General features: G+C 36.0%; 1 protein-coding gene across 1 annotated transcript in view; it reads left to right on the forward strand.

Annotated features, from left to right (window-relative positions):
- The first annotated feature begins 13,968 nt into the window (after positions 1-13,968).
- The window catches only part of LOC102809079 (uncharacterized), a 46,166-nt gene continuing 44,504 nt past the window's right edge, over positions 13,969-15,630 (forward strand). Inside the window, exon 1 of the mRNA XM_006824213.3 lies at positions 13,969-14,039. The gene's annotated coding sequence lies outside the window, so the exon portion shown is untranslated. The remainder of the gene's footprint in view (positions 14,040-15,630) is intronic.

A 15,630-nucleotide genomic window follows, 5' to 3' on the forward strand; every position in this document is an offset into this window, starting at 1 on the left:
CCTATTTTTATTTATACATTTAATTACTTAACATCCATTGGAATGGATAGATGAAAAGTGACATGACAAAGAAAAAAAAATTTAGGAAGTGTTGCTGTCTAAATTCAAAACAGATTTACAAAAATTAAACTAAAGGTATTCACAGAGATTTATTGCTCAAGCAAATTTGTGAATATTTTGTATACATAAATGGAATGTTTTTGTGCTGGGCATAGACAGGGCAAGGCATCACAAATTGTTTTTCATTTTTTCGATCTGATTTTTGTTACAGAGAAGACATGCCTCGCATTTGCTGGTAACTGAGTGTACGAGTTTCAATTCTCTATAACAATTAAACTGCCATTTGTGAATTGCACTTATATGTGTGAATGCTATGCTATTGTTCATATCAGTTCGAGGACGTGTGAAGTGACACTTTGCACATGTGGGAGTGACACCCCCGAGATTTTCCACGTCCTCTGAAAAAAAATCGCGTCCTCAGAAAGGAGGTCCTCAGTATGATAGTCAAACGCAGGTCCTTGAAGAAATGGTCTGATTGCTAAACTCTACTAACCCATGTATACCTACAATAATATTATATTATGTAATTAAATATCAAGCCTGTAAACCCACTAGAAAGTGACGTCCTCGGAGACTGGTCTAGAAACCGAGTCCTCTGAGCATATAGTAATGCGAGTATGTGTGTGTGTGTGTGTGTATGTGTATGTGTGAGCGCCCTCTACGATATATTCTGAAAATCTTTCGTCCACGCCTGTCCAATTAAAAAAATAATTAAAAATAATTAAAAAAAATTGATGGTAATTTATGCAAATGTATTCACGATGACCTCGACACGACCTCGTATTCACAAAAAAAAATTAATTAAAAAAATTGATAGTAATTTATGCAAATGTCACGATGACCTCGACACGACCTCGTATTCACATCTATTTTATGTATGCAAATGTATTCACAATATCCCATTGTGACGTCATCCTCATTCAAATGATCCCTTTACGGCATTGGTCCTCATTTATGCTAATTTATGCACGAATTCCCATTGTGACGTCATTATTTATGCTAAAGATGGACTATAGGGACGACCATGAGGGCGCTGTTCGTATGATGTCATCGCATCCGATTATGAACAGCGCCCTCATGGTCGTCCCTATAGTCCATGTTAAACTACTTATATGGGTCTCATAAAACAAAGTTGGCGACTTCGACTGTTGCGCAGGTACAAACTGAGACGTTAACAAGCTTTAATTAGGTATTTTTTAGGTGATTGGAAGGTATCGATGAATTCACCGGCGGTAATTAGTGATAGTTGCCCCGAGTTAAACTTCTTGGGATTACTTGTGATTTCCATTAAAAAACGCATTGGATTTTGTGAAAATCAATGTTTATCAACACAAATGTCGCACATGCGCAGCACGACGACCATCCCCTTTAATGTAAATCTGAACAACCAAATTTATATATGTTGCACACGTAGGGGTAATCTTGATACACTGTTCAGGGGAATCTCATGCAGGTCACATGCCACTAATCAACCAATAGCTGCTCATTTTATATGCCATGCAAGAACCATTGATTTTTTTTTCGATAATTTTTTTCTCAGGTACTCCCTGTTTGAGGGCGTGATGACCTGGGTCAAAGATGAGACCAACGTGTTGTCTTTTGTTTACTACTTCGCGGCTGTGTACCTGTGGGTTTGTTCTGTGTGTATTTGGATGTTCTAATCTTGGTGTTTTTTGAGTGATTTCTCTAGGTGCAATTCAAATACAGTAGGTGTGTCTTGTTCACCTGGGATTTGCAAGAATTTGAACTGGCCAACAAGTTTTTTTTTCATGTGGTTGATTACTGGCATGTTGATTTTCCATTTTTGAGCCATGTTTTCAACTTTGTTTATCATTTTCATATACCAATCTCGTCATATGTTAACATTGTCGTCTTTGGAGTTTCAATTAGTGGTATGAGCCCAACAACCTGAGAGTTTTCGGTCTTTGTTTTTACCGTGATGGTTGCCAGGCGGTGAAAAAGTCCGGATGTCCGCCACCGAGAATAACACTATAAAATTGCCACGACTGGGCAAGAGCCTGCGATTCTCAATAACAAACCCAGAAGTACAGCTTTTTTGTTTTAATCGGTTTCGGTTGCTATGCGGTGAAAATGCCCGGATTTTCGCTCCCTATTTTAAGGGATTTTCAGTATGAACCCCGCATACTATTTGCAGATCAGTCAGTCAGTCAACACGCAGTGATCGAGCGGAATAGTGCCCTCAAACGCGCCAATGCGCCCTAGTTTCATTGTACAAATAAGCCCGGAAGTGTTATCGACACCAGTGGGATAGATAAGAACTAACTGCAGTAGACTATTTACAAATATAATGTCCAAGTTGTGATTGTACAAATGAGTTTAGTCAACAAACTTATTGGTCTCGGGCTGGTAGATTGCAGTCTACGGCGGGGGGGGGGGGGGGGGGGCACGAGAGGGCACTATCCAATCTGGAAGGAACGTTTTCGAAGTCAGTGACCCGCTGGCCGTTGTCGAAGCAATATCGTCCCGTTTACAAATAGGTGAAATCATTTCATAATCCTTAACAAATCGTAAAAACATTGCATACAAATATACAGGCTCTAACATTTTTCAAAACATTTCAAACGCTACTAGTTTTTTGCAGAAGTGAGTTCCACACATGATTTTATTGCGTTCAAAATTGTGTGATTTCTCGAAATGCATACTAATTAGGTTACTTGGTAAAAGTTTCTGAAAGCATTGGGCAATAGTACTGCAGTTTCCCTGTATTCTCCGTGAATTTCGTAACTTGTTATAATCAAGTTGAAGGGGAAAAACAGGGGGAGGGGCGTTGCATGACACGATTTGCTGAAAAAAAATTGTTTCACTTGCATAAATTAATGTTCACGAGAAATAACTCGTCTATTTAGTAAAATTGTGTAAAAATGCTTTCCGATAGTCAACATGGTAGTTATATATTAACAAATTCTGTCATCACAATCTGGAAAAAATAATCGAAAAACTGATGTAAAGGGGTTTATGAGACACGTATTTGAGTCTAGAAAAGAGATGAGTTTTTCTTTGAATATTAATTTAAGCAAATGAGTTTTGTTCAGCCATTTTTACTTGCCTAACAATGTCTGAAACCCGATGAAATTCCGATTTCTGTCAAACCTGGCACAAAAACATTACACCTGGTACCATACATATAAGCCACAATTAATTTTTTATCCAAAAAATATGACCGACCGAATATCAATCGAATATTGATCCTGTTCGCAACCATTCCACAAAGATTTGAAGTGGATGATGACAGTACATATTGGGTAGCACATGCACGGTATTTGTTCGGGGTCCGATTTAATTGCGGGCGTATAAAGATTTCTGGAAAGTAGGGGGCAGAAATCCTGATAATAAAAACGTAAAAAAATTGTATTGCTTTTGCTAGTACAAATAAAACTTATTTATTTCTGTTCCAAATTCTGTTCCGATGTATTTTACACGCGTTGTATACGTCGCTATGAGTCCCATATCGAACAAAACGCAGCGCGACGACCACCGCCCTTTAATGTAATGTTGACGTACGATTACCTATCACGTTAAAGGCCAGTCAGGACATATACAGTGTACCATGAGATACATGATATGCATCTAATTGTGAGCATGAACATGTTCGCAAACATTTTTCAGAGAAAGGTTACTAGGCCAGTTTCAAACAAATTTGTTCTGATAAAAATACAGTTATGTAATGCAATTTAAAAAAAAATATGGTCGGATTGAATATATACCAGTTCTTCCGGCATGCACATTGACCAGTTATGTTCAACGTCCTAATTGTGTTATGTGATCAGATCACACATTTGAAGACCACATTTGTAATGCTGGTTGTTCGAATTAATTTCCAGAAACTAATTTCCTGTTGTGTACGTATTATCATATAAACTGAATGCACTTCCATGTTTTTTTAATAAAACACAGTTTAAATTAAAAAACATGTGTATTATATTTCAAAACATAATTATGTATTTTCAATCAAAACAGTAGTATTTTAGTATTTTTCGAAAAGTGTCTGTGAAGTAATTAAAATTTTGGTGACAATTAACCGTATTGTAAACACACATTAATACTCTATGTTTTCATACCTGCAACATTACCAACAGCAGCAGCACTTAACTTGAATCAAACGAAATTAAATGGTAATCCGGTACAGGAACTCGCAACATAAGTGATAATCCGGTACAGGAACTCGCAACATAAGTGATAATCCGGTACAGAACTCGCAACATAAGTGATAATCCGGTACAGGAACTCGCAACATAAGTGATAATCCGGTACAGGAACTCGCAACATAAGTGATAATCCGGTACAGGAACTCGCACTACTCGCACGTAATCATTGTGATATATAAATTCCAGTCAATTTAGACCTTAAAGCGAGAGGGTCGTCACCTGCGCACGCGCGTGAATTGACTCCCAAACGACAATAACAACACATGGGTAGACGCTTGTTTGTAAACAGTGACACGCTATTACCATATGGCGCATGCGAAGGTGGCGACTCTCCCGCTTTAAGCTAGTTACAAAGGAAAGTCTTTTCCTGGTAACAGATAAGAAACCCGCTAAAAATATATCAAGAATCTACCGATATCTATGCAGGGAAAAATGTTAAATAAAATGTTATTTCTTAGTGTTTGTTCCAAGGCCAAGGGTCATTCTAGTCCGCGGATGAATGTATAAGAAATTTAACCTTTTCATGATTTCGCCTTATTCACGAAATAGTCTTATGTTCACGATCTTGCTGCTTTATAAAATTCAAATACTTCGTCGGTATGCCAGTCATTTCCATATCTATGCTGTTACAAGTTTTGAATAATTAACACTATGTACTCTTACATGGCCGTACCAACCTATATGTACGTCATATTCCGTCTTTGGTAGAGGGCGTCATCAGGTCATTCCGTCTAACAAGTGAATTTATTATATTTTCGAATGTTGTTTTAGTTTCAAGTCAACATTATTTATATGTGTGACTAAAACATTTTTTCGGAAAACTGTTAATTTAGGAAGCACTTCAGAAAGCTAAAATATCTTCAATATTTTAACCTTAAACACGGGACTGTAAGTGTTTTTAAAGAGCAAATGTGATGCAAGACGCATTTGTGTTCAGTTCAGAGTAACTGAACACACGTTTTTTGAAAAAAACAACATTTACTAGTACTTCAGAAAACATACGCACATACAATGTTTGAACCTAAAAACATCCGATTCTTCATGATGATTAACACAGTGTTTATGGACAATACACTTTTGTATGCAGTCTACGGTACATATCCGTAATAGAACAATGCTTATTATCGACTGTATATAGCTTATTTAGTAAAAAATGAAAAAGATTGTCCATACACGTTAATTGTTATCAGCAGATATACTGCGAACGCAGCAATACATTTATCGATTTTTAGTATTTTCAACAATAACCAACTTCATATAAATTTGCATTTGACAACTTGCAGATATTAAAGATGCACTAGGGACGAAAACAAATATTTCGAGCTATGATTTATCATAATGCAACAGTGCTTGTTAGATGAAAATGCAAAGCCACTGTACGCATGTGCAGCGACTGTTGCTGTGTACACGCACAAAACAACAGTGCACTAGCATATCCTCGGGGGCGGACATCCGGGCATTTTCTACCGCCTGGCAACAGTGCACTAGCATATAGGAAAATGTAATTGTTCTATCGAACGAACTTGAATGCTCAGATGAGCGCTAAAAGAAAAAAAGTGTTCAGTTCACGGTACAGTATCAAACAAAAATATTAAAAATTACATATTGTTTCTTGTTAACATTGCATCTTTTATAAAAAAAAATGCAGTTAGATTCTTATCACTGGTATGTGGACATATTTTCGTTCCAACGTTACATTACATTTGCATGTGCGTTCCGTTAATATTTACTTTTATGAAACTTATTTGGAGCTCGACGTAGTACTGTACATCGCATATTTCTAATTCAAATATCGCATTGCTCGAAACAATAGATGATAAATTAAACATTCCTAATTAGTAATTAGTTGAGCTGGAAAAAAAGGAATTTTTAAATATGGATTGTCGTTTTCCTAGTTCTTAATGCCTGAAGAACTTATATAGGTGAGTATCATTTTTCTCATACCCTACTAGGAAGTTCTTTAAAAGTGGTGAAAATAAACAATTATGTAAATGAAGGATATGCTTGTGAATTGACTGAAAAAGATGAAGTGGGTAGATGTAGAGTGGTGAGAGCGGAATTAGAATAGAATAAAGTAAATTCATTTGTAGTAATTTAATTTTTCCCCGGGATCTGATGGAGAGATGGCGGTATTCGACACAGACACACATCTACTAGTATTCATATCGGATTCGGCAAGAAGGTTGGGTACGTTTATTTAGATTAAAATAGAAAGATTTTAATATGTTTAACTTATTTATTTTATAATATTACTCATTTGATTTGTGAACTGTGACTGTAATATTTCAATTTGAAAGTGAATTATCACTAAACGCATTATTTCAAATATGTTGCTCATACCTACCTAAATGCATTTCGGTTAAAAAACAAAACAACTTCGGTTGAAAACAAGTGTATTGATAATATTTTTTATATATCGCGTTATCAGTAGAAATACTTTTTTTAAATGTGTCTCCGTCTAATGCAAGCATTTTTCAATATAGAAATGTATCTTGCGGGGAAGCTCTTTTCAAAATTACACCGTGAAACGCTTTACAAAACGTTGTGATAATAGACTCTTTTCAATACGTGCTTCTGATGGAAACACATTACAAAATGTATGTCTAGTGAAAACCTGTTTAAAAATGTTGTGATAATAAGCAATTCTTTGAAGAATGCCTGGTTGAAACACTATTTCATGTATCATGGTGTTGTAGTAAATCACCAGCTGTGATTTCATTGTAAACTCATGGAATTATAAAACATTTAAAGTGATTTTAAAAATGTGTATAATTTTAAAACCCTTGATTTTACAGTGAATGATTTTGATCAAACCTTTGTCTTCGCGTCTCCGACTCCGTCACTACTACACGGTACTACACACTCTCAGATTTTACTCAACTATGTCATTTACAACGACTTAATAGAAGTATTTCTAGTTTTGACGTTTTACTATCATGATTTGAACATGTTCGAGAGAGAACTACTGTAAAATTGGATCAGCGAAATATGTCGGAAATAACTATAATATGAGGTTATTACGAGGATACCTCAAAGTATGCACGAAGACAATACAGCGAGAGTATCAACCGACGCGCAGCTCCATGGTCTGAGTGACTTTGTGTAACGAATGACATTAACGTATCAGCATGATGTGGAGTGTGCCCAGGAGAGGGGATGGGTTTTTTTTTTTACCCCTAATTTTAAGATTTTCTTTCAGCGCCCTCTACGTCGATATTTTAGGGTCCAGTTTTCAACTGGCTGCGGAGCACTCGGACACAAAATCAAAGTGAGTACCCTTCCCGGGGTGTGTGCCCTTTGACATCCGTTTATTTTGTGGTTAGCTATGTCATGGTGTTGGTTAAACAGTCTGTTGATTCTGTCTAAAATTAAGAACTGATTTCTTGTCGCCATAAAAACGTGTTTATTTCCGCAATTACGAATGCATCTCGATTCACGAGACTTTTGTCCCTTGACAACTCTATCACAGTTCCGATACATCAGTTGTATGTTGCTTGCATACACATTATACATACACAATTAGCAAGTTTACTAGTTTTGACTTAGTCTCCTCTTACAAAGTGTAGTTTGAATTTACTCCGTTTAAAGAAGCCTAGTCATAATTTTTGACAAAATTGGTCTTAAATCACATGACAATGTTTATTACAGTGTACAATCGTGAAGCTAATGTCTTATGGTACAATGAAATAGCATTATTTGTGTGTTGCAGTTAAGCTTTTTGAGAAACGTGTTCTAATATTTCTTGAAAATCGCTATGTTTTAGAATAATTCCATAGACACGATGTTAAACACTTGACACTTTTTTAAACCCAGATTTTTTAAATAATTCAGAACAAAAAAAAAAGGTTGATGTAATTTTTTTTTCAGCCTATGTCACCAGGCTAGATTTTGAGATATTGCATAATATCTCTGCCATATGAATCTATGGTAAAAGCATTATTATACTCACTACTGAAATGGCGACATTCCTCTTAAATACAACCATCAATTTCTCAAAAATAAGGCTGGTGACCGTCAACTTTTTTAAGTCAATATCCTTATATTTCCTTGGAGTACAGTTTAGTGCAAAATGAATAAATTCTGGGTATTTTACTTTATGAGTAGGCTTCTACCTTAAGATACTATTGAAATCACAAGAACAAGTGCCAGAAAGAAGTATCGGGGGGTAATCTCTTCTCCTCTGGGGTTCTCCACACGTGTCAAGGGGGAATATCGTCTCGTCTCTCTATCGCGTCCTCTTGAGGTACTGGACCGGAAAAGTCATTTAAACTTTACAGTCAAATAAGACACACACAACGAAATACGTTTCATCTCTCGTCTTAGTCGGTCAGTCGAGTACTCTATAAGCCCTGGGGAAACGTCCCCAAGACTATCGCAAGGCTGACTCAAGACTCGCCCCAAGACTCTCCAGGACTGCGTCTCTTCTAGTGTACTCGCCAAGACCAACTCAAACTCTCTTTAATCATTTTCAAAACCTTAGCCAATTACAAAGCAGTAAAAAGACTCTAAGGCGTGGCCTTCAATCATAAAGCCAATCACACTAAGTACTGAACACGTCATATCTTTTGATTAATCGTTCACTACATTAATAATTGCTAATACTAACTGTCAGAAATAGTAGTTCATATAGCGACGGTTATCTCGTAATTAGTTCCAAATCACTGAGTCGAGTTCCGTCCAGAACCTCAAATGGCCTAAACGGTGCCAGACATAACACAGCCATTCACTCGTAATCAGCTAATTAAGTCGATTAACAGATACGCAAAAACAATTTCATCATAGAAGGTTGGACGCACACGTGTACCCAGTGTTGTCGAAGAAGTCTGTCTGGTTCGCATTCACAGCTTACAAGTTATGTGCATACATGTATTTCATAATTCGTTACATGTAAATGTTTTCGAGTTCAATAATTTGTTGTTTAGTTAATTCGGTATTTGTGTCAATAAAATAATTACCGATACACTTCAATTTGTTACTTATACTGTCAGAATATCATATTATTTCCATTGAATACTAGCAAAAATGCGAACTCCCCTCACGCCATATCTAAAAGTCCTGGGGGATTGGTCGATTGGAATGGCTGTAATCGGCAATATGTGTACGGGGATGCAGGTCGCCAGAGTTTTGTATAACTCACTTGGAACACAATATTTTAGGAAACCCCGTGTACACTTTTACTTGGGATTAATGGGACTATAATCGGCTCCCTGGTGTGAAATTCGGTATTGTAATGTGGTCGACAATTTCATAGCGGAGCAAATCTTGGATAACCCCGTACCTTCATTGATGAAATATGTCACCTTCGTCCATGCAGCAGAGTTTGGTGCCGGCTCCAAGTTCAACTTCAAGTTCATTTGCGTAAGGAACATCGAACGAAGTTATGTTGTTTGAATCACCTAAGTTCAAAAAGGGCATCACTTTTTCATTATTGATAGGAAAGTTATAGACACACCATAACATCGAAAACTGAATTTTAACAGAAGACTTATGATTATAAATACTATAACTGATATTCTTTTGAATGTTTCAAAACCCAAAGGTAGAGAAGGGATCCTGGATATCATGGATAACGCCACGTGACAAACTGGACTATATCACGATATCTCGCCTATCCACCAGACACGGTATGTGTACGTGGATCCCACCAGTACAGCTGATATAATTAAACTCACAACTGAAAATACCGTAATTTGTCAACTCTGAAATAAATTGTACTGTTTGAGGTCAATTATTATTTTAGTGAATGGCGGTTTTTGTCAATATTGCCAATTATTCTTATTACAGAGAAATTATCCCACATCTCGCATTGATGGCTAGTGACAATATTGATAATTTCTGCAAATACTTTTAACACGCAACAGAATATTGTTAATCAGGAGGAGGCTAACTAGACTTCTAGCTTAACCGTGTTGTTGTGGTAAAAATATAGATCTCTGTCGTCTTTCACATTACTGATTGATTATACGCTCAGAAGATCATCTACGACTTCGATGAAAAGTTGTCCAAAATGTTACAGTTATTAAAATTTACGTCATTTCCACTTCATATTTTGCGGATTGTTCAGCTCCAATATGAGTACCGTTCCAGAGAATTTGCATTGATGTGACGTAATTATAAAATATTACATAACTCAACGCAAATATAACCCTTTTTGAGAAATTAAAAAAAACGTTATACTTTATTTTTATATATACTAGTAACTCAATACAATAGAATAAGTGTTAGTCAGTAATCGTAGTTCTTGTTAAGTATCCAGGCGTTTCGGACAATGGTCAGTAGTAACTCAATAGAACAATTGTCAGGGGTCTGTCACTGGTACTGACAAATACATAATCACATGCATGGAACGGGGGAGTTAGTTTGTGGAGTTTTGATTCACCTACAAATCCGTTCATACTAATGTTTGTTCGCGTATTTACTAATGTTCGCATCATAGAAAGTCAAATTATTTATAATAACACAAATTCATGAAAAGTATATAGTAAATAATCTATTACAATCAAATTGTATAGTTAATTAGAATATTAATCAGCCTTCCATTCAAAATGTGTTTCGTCCGTTGGAAATCAAATTTGCATATCATATACTAGAACCATGAATAATGGATATTATAATTAGTACTGCAGAAGAAAGGCAAGGTCAGGCCATTCTAAATTGGTACACATCTGCGCATACGAATTAGCATAAATGTGACGTATATGGAAGGCCTTGTTGGATTACATAATTTACGTTATTTTTATATTCATAGGTCTGATTTTAAACGTTGATGTGCAATCATTTAAAGAGAGGGCTCTCTAAAATGTATTCAAATTAAAACAAACAAAAACACAATAACTCACATTAAACATAAAGTTGTTGTGTAATATCAAATTGAACTGTACCGATATGTGAACAGCACCATTCAGCTACAAGTTACTAAGACAACGTATATAAGTTCAGAAATCTTGGATACAGAAGACACCGGGCATACATGCATTAGTTGTCTGAGGTTAATGTCTACGGGAATCTCGCAAACAATGTTGAAAATTAATCCACTGTTCTCGGCATGATCACAGTACGTACATGCACTTTCTATCGCTGAAATTTTCACATTGATTATGGTAAGATGGCGAATCAACAAGAAGCGTTCGATACTGGTTTGTATCTGTTTATCTGTTTTTCAAATTAGAAGCGGCGAACGATTACACTCCCAGTTGCGCAGTGACTTTCTTCCACCTTGTATAAATTCAAACTAAATGCTGACAATGACAATATATTAATACAATTGATTGGTAGTACTAGTATTTAATATTTAAATTGGTATATAACTGTCATTACGGCATTAGTCACCAGTAAACCCCATCTGTTGTTTATTACAAAACTACATTTTATAAAAATTGTGCCTAATATTCTAAAATCTAGATTATAACAATAATTCAAGGAAAGAAAAGTATATATTATATCACCACGCACACATTTTAATATAAGATGTCCCAGGAACCAGTAATAACATGGTTTCAAAATTTTACAAAATAGACGTTCCTGCGCTCCAGTGTTTTGTATCAGTAATCAAAATTGTTAAGTATGCCAATATAAAATTATGAAAATGTTTTTCTTTTGTCTTTTATTTCATAGTGAATTTGTAATAGCATATAAACAATTCCAGGTCTTAGGGCGAATCAATATGTTATTGTCAACAATAATAACCATCTTACTTGGAATATCTGTATTTCCCGAAAACTAGAATTGTGTGCCTTATAGTATACCAAATTGTTTATAATCAAAGCTGAGCAGGACGCAGGGCTGAACATATAACTTTGCTTGGTTTCTTTTGAAGCAATAACCAGAGAGTAATATACTGAGATTTGTCCCTTCCTTTCCTAATACGGGATTTATGTATTCATTTGGATTGACTATCTAAGAACAGCTTTCCCGTCAGACCATCTAATTCCAATATGTACATGTGACATTTCCACTACACTGAATCAAAATCCTTTTGAAAATCTACGAGTTAAAAGTACTATGACCTGTACGTGAATATCATTCCTGTGTACCAGCTTGGCATTTTGGGATAATTTTAAATAGTATTGCCGATGTTTTAGGCAGTTATTTAGAATTATAAAAGTTTGCGATCGCACCATAATGTTTGGATACACCTTAGATTAGTACTAGTATTACTAGTATTACTAGTCTGAGGATACACCAAGCGCTCAGCCACTGAGAATGTACCTCAATTAAATATAGCATTCAATAATGTGTTTATAAATGGCAATAAAATATCGGATAACTCTTGGCCGATTAAAGTATTGGGATCCGCTGATGTACCTTGTTCTTAGGGTGCTTTTCATTGTCATGGGCTTGAGTTGATTAACGGGTACACAATGGTTTAACTAACTAAGGGTTCTCGTCTATGTATGCATATGTAAATTTGGAGATATTCACAATGATATGAACTTCAGGTTTATATAGCTCGGTCATGGTTTTGATTGCTGTAGCTCATTGCCACCAGACCCGTTTTAAATAAGTTCGTCAAACCTTTAACACAATGTTTTGCGTTTCTTGGAGTCTAATCGCAATAGTAGTTTACATACTTTGACCATTCGTGCGTCGTTCGACACGGACCACCACGCGATTACCCGACATATTTATACAGTGTTTTCAGCGAAACAAATTGTTAGTTTATATTATGTCTTTACGAGCTAAACGACTTTGTGAACAAAAAATGGGTCAATTTTTGAAGTTTAGATCAAGTCGTATGCCCCCCCCCCCACCAACCCAATGTGTTTGCGAGATCATATTCTAGTACTAGTAATCGATTTATATCAGAAGTCTACAGGACAAACTTTAGAAAGTGTCGTGATTGCGTATCTGAGCGATTGAGAATAAAACGGTCAGTATATCCACAGTCCCTCTTTCACAGTCCCTCTATCACTGTGGGACTGTGGTATATCTAATCACGGTTACTGACAACGGAAGTAACTACTGTAAAATAAATTATTTTAGCTATAATTAATTTAATGGAATTTATTTTCACTAATTTTTGATGAGTTGAATGTAAAATATAGAAAAAAGTATATTCGCTGGATTTTATTTTCACTGAATCATTCCTTCAGCGAAAATAGTGAAAGTTAATTCCAAGCGAAAATAAAGTATTTCACAGTATTATGTAATCAAAACAATATCGTTTGTTTTTGTTGTAAATTAAATTGAATAAACAAACACACAAACAACTGGATAAAGAAAGTAAACAATGACCCTGAAGTATGTGCATGCAATAAGAAATCTCATTGGCGTGTTCGAACGTGTACATCTTGTTGTTGGAACTTGAGCCAACGAGATACAGTAGTTTGTTTATTTAATACTGAAAGTAGCTTTTGTGGTCTTGTGTAGCGCAATAAGTGTCCCACTATTTAGTAGTGAGAATGTATACAATATTGTTGTAAAATTTATATGTATTTAAAAAAATAATTCGACAACAAAACCGGGAACAAAACGTGACTTCAGATCTCCCGCTCCGACAGGCACCGCAAGTTGCACACAAAGTACTGCAAGTTGTCGAAGGTTATTTAAGAATATGGATTGCATATGATTTAATATTGCGGAATATATTGATATTCATTTTTTTAAGTATGCAATGAATATATTTACATTTATTAATATGCAAAAATCGACTCACAATGAACCGGTAAAAATATTCTCTGCACCAGAAAGAAGCGCGCTTTTAGCATTATTCTGGGGTCAAAGGTTATCGATGACGCAAAGCTTGTTGGGATATCGAATCCAATATGGCCGTACAAGCTGCTGTGATTTCTAGCTATCGCCTGTAGCTGTGAGGTGAGTACATGCTTTTTATGCCTCTTTGACAGGAACGATTGGTAACTTTGCGAGCTAGAAGTGAGATCAGTTCCCCAAGAAGGGTGCTACGGCTGAATTAGTGTTATATTAGACCGTGGATGGCCATTTGAGCCTCCACATGACTGGTATGTGAAAGGCGTTCTTTGTCCCGTCATGCAGTGACTGGCTTGTCATCACACACTGCAGCGAGCGAGCCAATGAGATAGTCAATCGTACTTCGAAATTACCGTCTGATTGTTGGGCTTGTATACATACTTCTTTGCTGAGCACGTCCCTATTCTTAATCGGTGAATGGTTATACGTACGTTTACGACAGTTCAAGGATTATATCGTTGCACAACACTCGTGTCAAATTGGCAACACAAATATGCCGTGTCTTTTTGACAGGTTCGTTGGGTTTAGATGACGCTGTGTGGCTTCATTAGCAAGTCCGTTGGGAAAGATCGATGCTTCCCGAGACTTCATGAAAATGTATCTCGCGTTTGCCTGTCTCTCAGCATAATATATGTTTTATGTTGCATTTGTTTTTATCGTTTGTAAACGGGGTTTTTGGAAATGTGAATTTGCTTTCTTAATCGGCGTCGCTGTCGCTGACATGTGCATACTACTGTGTATAGTATTGGAGTCTAAGCAAACAGTGGAGGTCGCGACGTTATTCGGCGTACACCAGTTTTGTGTACTACGCCGTCGGCGGTGTAGAATCACTGTTATTGTATTTTTTACTCTCATTTGAAGCCAGACGCGTAGTTATTAACACTGACATTGTTTGACCCACATTGCGTGGCACTACCTCTCTTGTCGTGCAGTTTGTTGTTTTCGTCGACGGAGGCGAGAGGGAGCGCTGGTTACAATGTCAGGAATGGGTTATGAAATTTGATCTGGACAGTCATAGGGAGACTTGCCAGGTTATCATATACGTGAATAGCGGATATAATGATGTATATAGGATATCACTTCAACTGTAACGGAAAGAGGCAGTGTAACACATGCAAATAGCATTATATATTTTATGAATTTCTTAAATCGGTGAATTTCCTATCTTCTGCATACACAGGTCAGAGATAGACTGCATATTAATCCATCGTGTAATTAGCATAATGTATGTAATGAGATCATTGTTTGCAAGCAGAAGCAGTGGTTCATTTCACTTTCCTCTTCTCTAGCAAATCACCTTTAGCATTTCAAAATGAAATTAGATTTAGGCATCCATATTTTCCTCATCTCTTGAAGTCTGTCAGCCTTGTTTTTTTTTTTCCATAAATTTATGTGTCCTTTTTATTTTATTATTTTTTTTATTATAATTCACTGTTTTCAGCATTTTAAACATTTATTTGACATGAATTTTTAATTTAATTGAAATAAGCAGAAATAACTGCCTTGGATGATTAAATTTGATGAATATTCATGATTGAAATAACAGAGTCGGCTAATATTTTACAAGGTTTAACACTTGTCTATGTAATTAAACAAAAAAACAAAAATAGTTCAATAAAAACGATTGATTTTTTTTTTTAGTCCAATCACATTGCTGTATTCCTTGTTTTTTTATGTGTGGTTTTTAAAAATATCC

Source organism: Saccoglossus kowalevskii, chromosome 1 (genome assembly GCF_978046115.1).
Source record: "Saccoglossus kowalevskii chromosome 1, keSacKowa6.1, whole genome shotgun sequence".
In the NCBI taxonomy this organism is placed as follows: Eukaryota; Metazoa; Hemichordata; class Enteropneusta; family Harrimaniidae; genus Saccoglossus; species Saccoglossus kowalevskii.